Genomic DNA, 6467 nt, shown 5'->3' with positions numbered 1-6467 from the left:
GGGAAAGACATTTGCAGCAAGTTCATAATACTCCCCTTGGATATTCTTGCATTTCTTCCCTCATTTGTGACAGTCAAGATTTGACTTCAAACTTACAATTGTTTCATGTTTTAAAGGATCTAAACTGTTACAGAATTTCATTTCAATCAAAACAAGTTTGTCAACCGTTAGTTCCCCAAGCCTATTTCATTCATATTGTAGCTATAATAAACTGCGTTTGAACTGAGAATTGTGGAGAACAATACCGTCACATTATTTACCAGAGCCTTCAGCATAGAAAGCTACAATAGATGTGTGTTTCTTTCTTTTTTTTTTTTTTTTTATATTTTATTTATTTATTTGGCAGAGAGAGAGATAGCCAGCAAGAGAGGGAACACAAGCAGGGGGAGTGGGAGAGGAAGAAGCAGGCTCCTAGCAGAGGAGCCCGATGTGGGACTCGATCCCTGTACGCCGGGATCACGCCCTGAGCCGAAGGCAGACGCTTTAACGACTGTGCTACCCAGGTGCCCCTAACATATTCAATTTTCTTAAGTACACTAATCACCTACTTTGACAAGCAAAACACTCTCAAGTACTTACAGACTAAACTAAATTTATAAATATAACAAATCTCTTAAATATTCCAATACTATACTGCTTGCAAACCATAAAATCCTCTTACAACTTTCAGCAATAAATTACAAATCTAAAGTCAATTACTCCATTATACATTTCAAGTTGGAATCAGAAGGCTAATCCCTGAGATAGTCTCATATACCCAATTATTTTAAACATTATAAATACTGTGAATACCAAATATACATAGATTGTTGTTCCTAAATTTAATACAATAGTGTGGGTTTGGTTCTCTTGATTTTTCTATATTTAATTTAAATCTTCCCAAAGCTAAAATACATACACACACTGGACTAAGGGAACAGTTAGACCATCTCAAAATGAGCTGATGTTCCCATCCCAAGCAAGCTGCATTGATTTCTTGCCAGAGATTTCTGGCCCAAGGCAGGATCTGAATTCCAGGGTTATTTTTCCAGTACCAAAAATAGATGCACTTGCCTTTTAAAAAATTAGTCACTTATTCCGACGGGGGACGTTAAGCCCAAAACTTTCCAATGGAGATGGTTGGTGTTGCTAAACCCGCCTCCTGGGTTTGAGTTACACCATTATCTAATTCTTGGCCTTTATTTGAATCCCCAACCCATCCCATCCCCCATGGTGCTTTAAGTGGATTCAACTCATCTTCTCACTGTTTGATTGAATTGAGCATTATTTTAACATTTTTATCTTTGTCTGCTATCTTCATAGTCTTTATTACTTTACTGGTATGTGTTTGCTTCAGGAAAGGAAAGTTGCCCAAGGATCACTGTGAGGCTGCGTTCTGTGTCAAGTCAAGCAGGAACGGGGAAGGAGAGCCGGCCTGGGATGGGAAGACCGTGGCCTCTGTGTGTAATGAGAGAGGGAAAAAGCTGACTGGACACCAAGAAGTTTGTCCCCGGGAGGAGAGACATAATGGTAACGGTGGCCCAAGGCATGGAGCCTCTACTCTGTAATTCCTCACCTCCCCACTTTCAAACCCTGTCCTCCATTTACTATGACCTCCTCCCCACCTCCCCATGTGGTGGTGATTGATCGTGGGGGAATTGGTAGGGTCTCATCCCATGCTACATGGAAAGATGTACTTCTGACTTCCTGTTAGCCCAAGTATCCCTAGTACTTCTTTGCAGGCAGACTTGAGAGCCATTGATAGCCACTGATAACAATCTTCGGCCAGAAAATTCATTTCTGAAATGTGGCCTTGATGAGGTTGTAGAATGTACGTGAGGTTCAGCGGGGTGGAGTCCGGAGCTGACGACCAAGAAAGAATTCTTGAGGCGTCTTTGGTGCAAAATTGGTGGTTTATTAAAGGGCCCGTGGGCAGAAAGAGCTGCTGCCCCGGGTTGTGCGGGGTGGCTGTTATATACCATGGGGTTGGGGGCGGTGAGGACAAAGGGAGGTTGAGGAAATACTTTCATATGTTAAAGAAGACTCACAAGATACCAGAGGCCTTGCCATTGTCAAGTTAAGGTTGTTTTTCCCTCTTGCAAGGCATTAACATGAAGATGGTAGGAACTTCCTGGAGGCTGCAGATTATAAGGACATTTAATTGTATCTACATTCCCTTCCCGGAGCTAGGTTAGTGATAGAAATGCTTCATTCTTGTAGACTGCTAAGACATTTGCAAACTGAGGGAGACTCAAGTCTTGCGGGATTGTGGTATCTATAGGTTAACTATTTCTCTGTCCTTTAGGGCAGCCAGGAGTGCCTGAGGAATGTCACATACAACCCATGGTGGGGGGGGGGGGTTGCGGGGTGTCAGTTTCTGCTTTGTCCTCAGCTTGCCTTCTGTTCCCTCATCAGCCTTTGCTGGTCTGCTTTACCTTTCTGTATATGGCTTCCTTTCTACCCTTCCCCACCTAGCCTGCCTAGCCAGCGCTGCTGCCCTGGAGCCTTTCACTTCCTGCTTGCTCTCAGTGCAGGACCTTTACTCTGGCGTTTCTTCCGTGGGCCCATCCCCTCCCCCTCCCCCATTCCCACGTTTAGCCTCAGATCTTAGTTTCAGTTCCACTTGGCTTAACTCCTTTCTTTATAAGCGCCCGTATTCTAATAAACTTCCTCTTGGGTGGGACCCACATCTGGGTTGGGGTTCCTTTTCAATGTGGTCTTCCCCACGCTTCCACCGGGGGAAGGCTGGGTTGATGTCGTTACATTCCCAACGCCTAGCACCTGTGTGCCACCAAAACTATTTATAACATGGACTCGAATCGAAATTGGAACTCTAATCTCTGAAATTCAAAAAGAAATAATGTGTTTTGAAATTTAACATTTGGGAATTTTAGATTTAATGAGGACTTAGAGATTTCTGGAGATTTTAAAAATCAATATATCTATAGAGTAAACTTTTTATTGAAGTATAACACAGAGAAAAGTGCCCAAATCCATGTACAGCCTGATGAGTGTTCACGAAGGGAGCACTTTCATGTAAGCAGCCCCAGATCAAATAGTGTCCCCAGTGAGAGCCCAAGACTTGACATTACATTTACTGCCCGCCTGCGCACACTCACCAACCTTCATCTTACATTTTTCCTTAAGCTCTTCTTTCCAGTTTACCTCTTTACTCAGGCAAAGGAAACCCGAAACCACCCTGCCGGTGAGCTAACCCCACCACTCCCCACCTGCACCTGTGCAACGACCCTGGAGTGACCTCTGAAATGACCTACAATTACCTTCATTAAATACTAAAATCTCCACCCAAGGAAGAGCCTCAGCCTCATTTACATAACATACAATGTCCGTCTAGGCATGTTTCCTTAAGGAGCGTGTGTGACCTTAAGGCCGCCACTGCATATGATGACAAGGCCTCCCTATCTAAATATTCGTCCTAACCCTAAACAAAAGGAACCCAATTCCCCCTCTCTCAGGGAGTCAAGGCTTTGGAAGCCATTCCCGGGGATCTCCTTATTTGTTGCAAATAAAAGTTTTCTTCATGGGACAACGCAATCTGGGATTAGTTTCTGACCTACCAAGGAGCGAATTCACACTGGTTTGGTTATAATAGCCCAACATTCCCGGCACCCCAGAAGGCCTCCTCGTGACCCCTAACAATGACTGTCAATTTTATTCAACGTTAATTAAGAAATAATAATTCCTGATGGTATTTCATTGCTTGTAGACATTAATAGCATCGAGTCTGAATGTGTGATCTTGCTCAGCTTAATCTCTCTGTGCCTTCTCGCACCTGGAAAGTGGAAATGCTAATAGTAACTTTAATAGAGGTGTTCCTAAAATACACAATAAATATGTGATTGAATCAATCCCAGTTTTGCCCGGAAATAGGAACCACTTAAAGCAGTTTCCAACAAAGGAAAAATGACAAAGGGCCCATGTGTTGGAAGAGCTAAGAAGCCAGTCAGTCTGGTGAGACATCCCAGAGGTCACTCACAGCAGCAAGTAGTTAACATCCCTTGGCCTGGAGGCCCAAGTGGAGGAAATGGTCTTATCGGAGCCCGGAAGGTTGGCTCTCGGGAGGGGTGGGCGTTACCAGGCAGAAACCAGCACCCCTGAGAGAGGGCCTGTCCTGCTGGTGGTAGAACTCCGGAGTCACAGCCAATGCTAGAAAGGATGTCACAAGAAACAGTGGTGGCTGGGAAGAGGGGTGGGTGGAGATAAACCCCAAGCCCCGGCTTCTCCCTTCCTGTCTAATGCCTGTGCCTCCCACTGCTACAGGATGTCTTTCCTTTGGTGTCCGGGGTTCTTGGTCACGCAGCTTAGAAGAATGAGAGATAGACCAACAGGAGAGTGGTGGGCAGCAAAGCAAAGTTTATTGAGTGATAGTACAGAGCTCCTGAAGAGGGAGGGGGCCCAAGAGGGTTACCACTGGAACTTCTAAGTCTAGGGGTTTTTATGGCTTGTTGGTGAGCTGTTTTAATCTGATTAACCCTCCATGAGCCTGTCACCCAATCAGGTTTTTGTCATCTACCTATCACGTGGGAAAGGGTGGAGGGCTCCTTCCAGGGTGGTGTAAGATCCTTTTTAAGGTGCTTTCCTCTTCGGGCAGGGACCCTTGTCCCTGCCTGCCTTTCTCCTGACTATCCTTCGTCACCACTGACCAAACCTATCTGGAAGCCAGAGGGCCAGGAGCCTGGAAAAGGTGGTTCACCGAAATTCGGAACAGAGCTCGTAACAGTGCACATGGATCCAAGAGGAGAAGCTGGGGTGCCTGGGTGGCTCAGTCGGTTAAGCGTCTGCCTTCAGCTCAGGTCATGATCCCCGGGGATGCTGGGATTGAGCCCCGCGTCAGGCTCCCTGCTTGGTGGGGAGTCTGCTTTGCCCTCTCCCTCTGCCCTTCCCCCTGCACATGCTGTCTTTCTCTCAAATAAATAAAGTCTTTTTAAAAAATAAGAGGAAAGACACTTGATGAGTACAGATGCTATTATTACTGTTACTAGTATTATTATTTTTTAATTTCAAAATGTCTTGTTTATCCTTGATAGAAGTGCCTTCTTAGCATTAACCTTACATTTATCAGTAAATACTAGAATTTCTTTTGGGCTTACACGTGATGTTGCAAGTTACCATTGTTGTTCAAGAACAAAAATTCAACCCAGTGAATGAAGACCTCATTGGCTTTTTTTTCTTTTTTTTAAAAAAAGATTTATTTGACAGAGAGATATAGTGAGAGAGGGAACACAAGCAGGCGGAGCAGGACCGCTAAGCAGGGAGCCCGACGCGGGGCTCAATCCTAGGACCCTGGGATCACGCCCTGAGCCGAAGGCAGCCACTTAATGACTGAGCCACCCAGGCACCCCTGTGGTTTTCTTTTTAACATTGTGTAACCACCCAAAACTTAGTGGCTTCAAACTGCAGTAATCATTAATTTGCTTACAAGTGTGCAATTTGAACAGAGCTTGGGAGGGACAAATGTTTCCGTACAACATGGCAGCTCCACTGGGGACAGAGGACCTACTTGCTCACCCTTGTATCTCCGGTGCTTAGAACAGGGCCTGGAACATAAGCATGAGGGAGGAGGGATAAAGCAGAGGCTGGCCACCCCCACGGTTGACAGCCACACCTTCAGAGCCTGGGGTGGGGAGTGTTCCCAGTTTTTGTGTTAAAACACCCAAGGCGATGTCCTCCTTTTTCTGGGCATAAAATTGGAAAGTTTTGGTTGGGTTAGGTAGACCAATAACAGGTGCCCTGCTTAACAGGCTCTTTAAATTGTCCATAGATGACTGTTGTGAAGGTCCCCAATTAAGGGGAGTGGAGTCTTATTTGCCTTTTAGAGCCCCATAAAGAGGTTGGGCAAAAAGTCCATAGCTGGGAATCCAGGCTCTGCAGTAACCTGTTAGGCCTAAGTGGCAGTCAGCCACTTAACCTATGGGTGGTAGGTTATGGATAGGTTAATTATAGCTTCGTTCTCTTCTGGGGAAGGACCGTGTCTCCCAGGGGTTATGATAACTCCCAGGTAGGACACCTGCGACTGTATCAGTTGAGCTTTGGATTTGGATACTTTGTATCCTTTTTTGCCAAAAAGTTTAGGGTTTGGAGAGTATGTTGGATGGCCAACTCTTGAATGGGGGAGCAAATCATCCACATATTAGAGGGATAGTTCCTTCCTCAAGTTATAAGTCTTGTAAATCCTTAGAGAGGGCTTGGCCAAACTGGTGGGAGCTATCCCTGAATCATTGTGGGAGTACTGTCCAGATAAGTTGTTGGGTGGGCCCACAGGGGGTTCCCATTCGAATGCAAACAGAAATTGGGATTGTTGAGCCAATGGGATGAAGAAGAAAGCATCTTTAAGGTCCAGGACCATAAACCAGAGACTGGTTGAAGGAAGGGTGCCCTGGATGACATATGGATTTGGCATGGTTGGGTGTAGGGGTATAACAGCCTCATTCACAGCTCATAAGTCTTGGACTAGGCAATAACTATGG

Source organism: Ursus maritimus, unplaced genomic scaffold (assembly GCF_017311325.1).
Source record: "Ursus maritimus isolate PB19 unplaced genomic scaffold, ASM1731132v1 scaffold_21, whole genome shotgun sequence".
Lineage (NCBI taxonomy): Eukaryota > Metazoa > Chordata > Mammalia > Carnivora > Ursidae > Ursus > Ursus maritimus.
Note: the sequence above shows the minus strand (reverse complement) of the source record.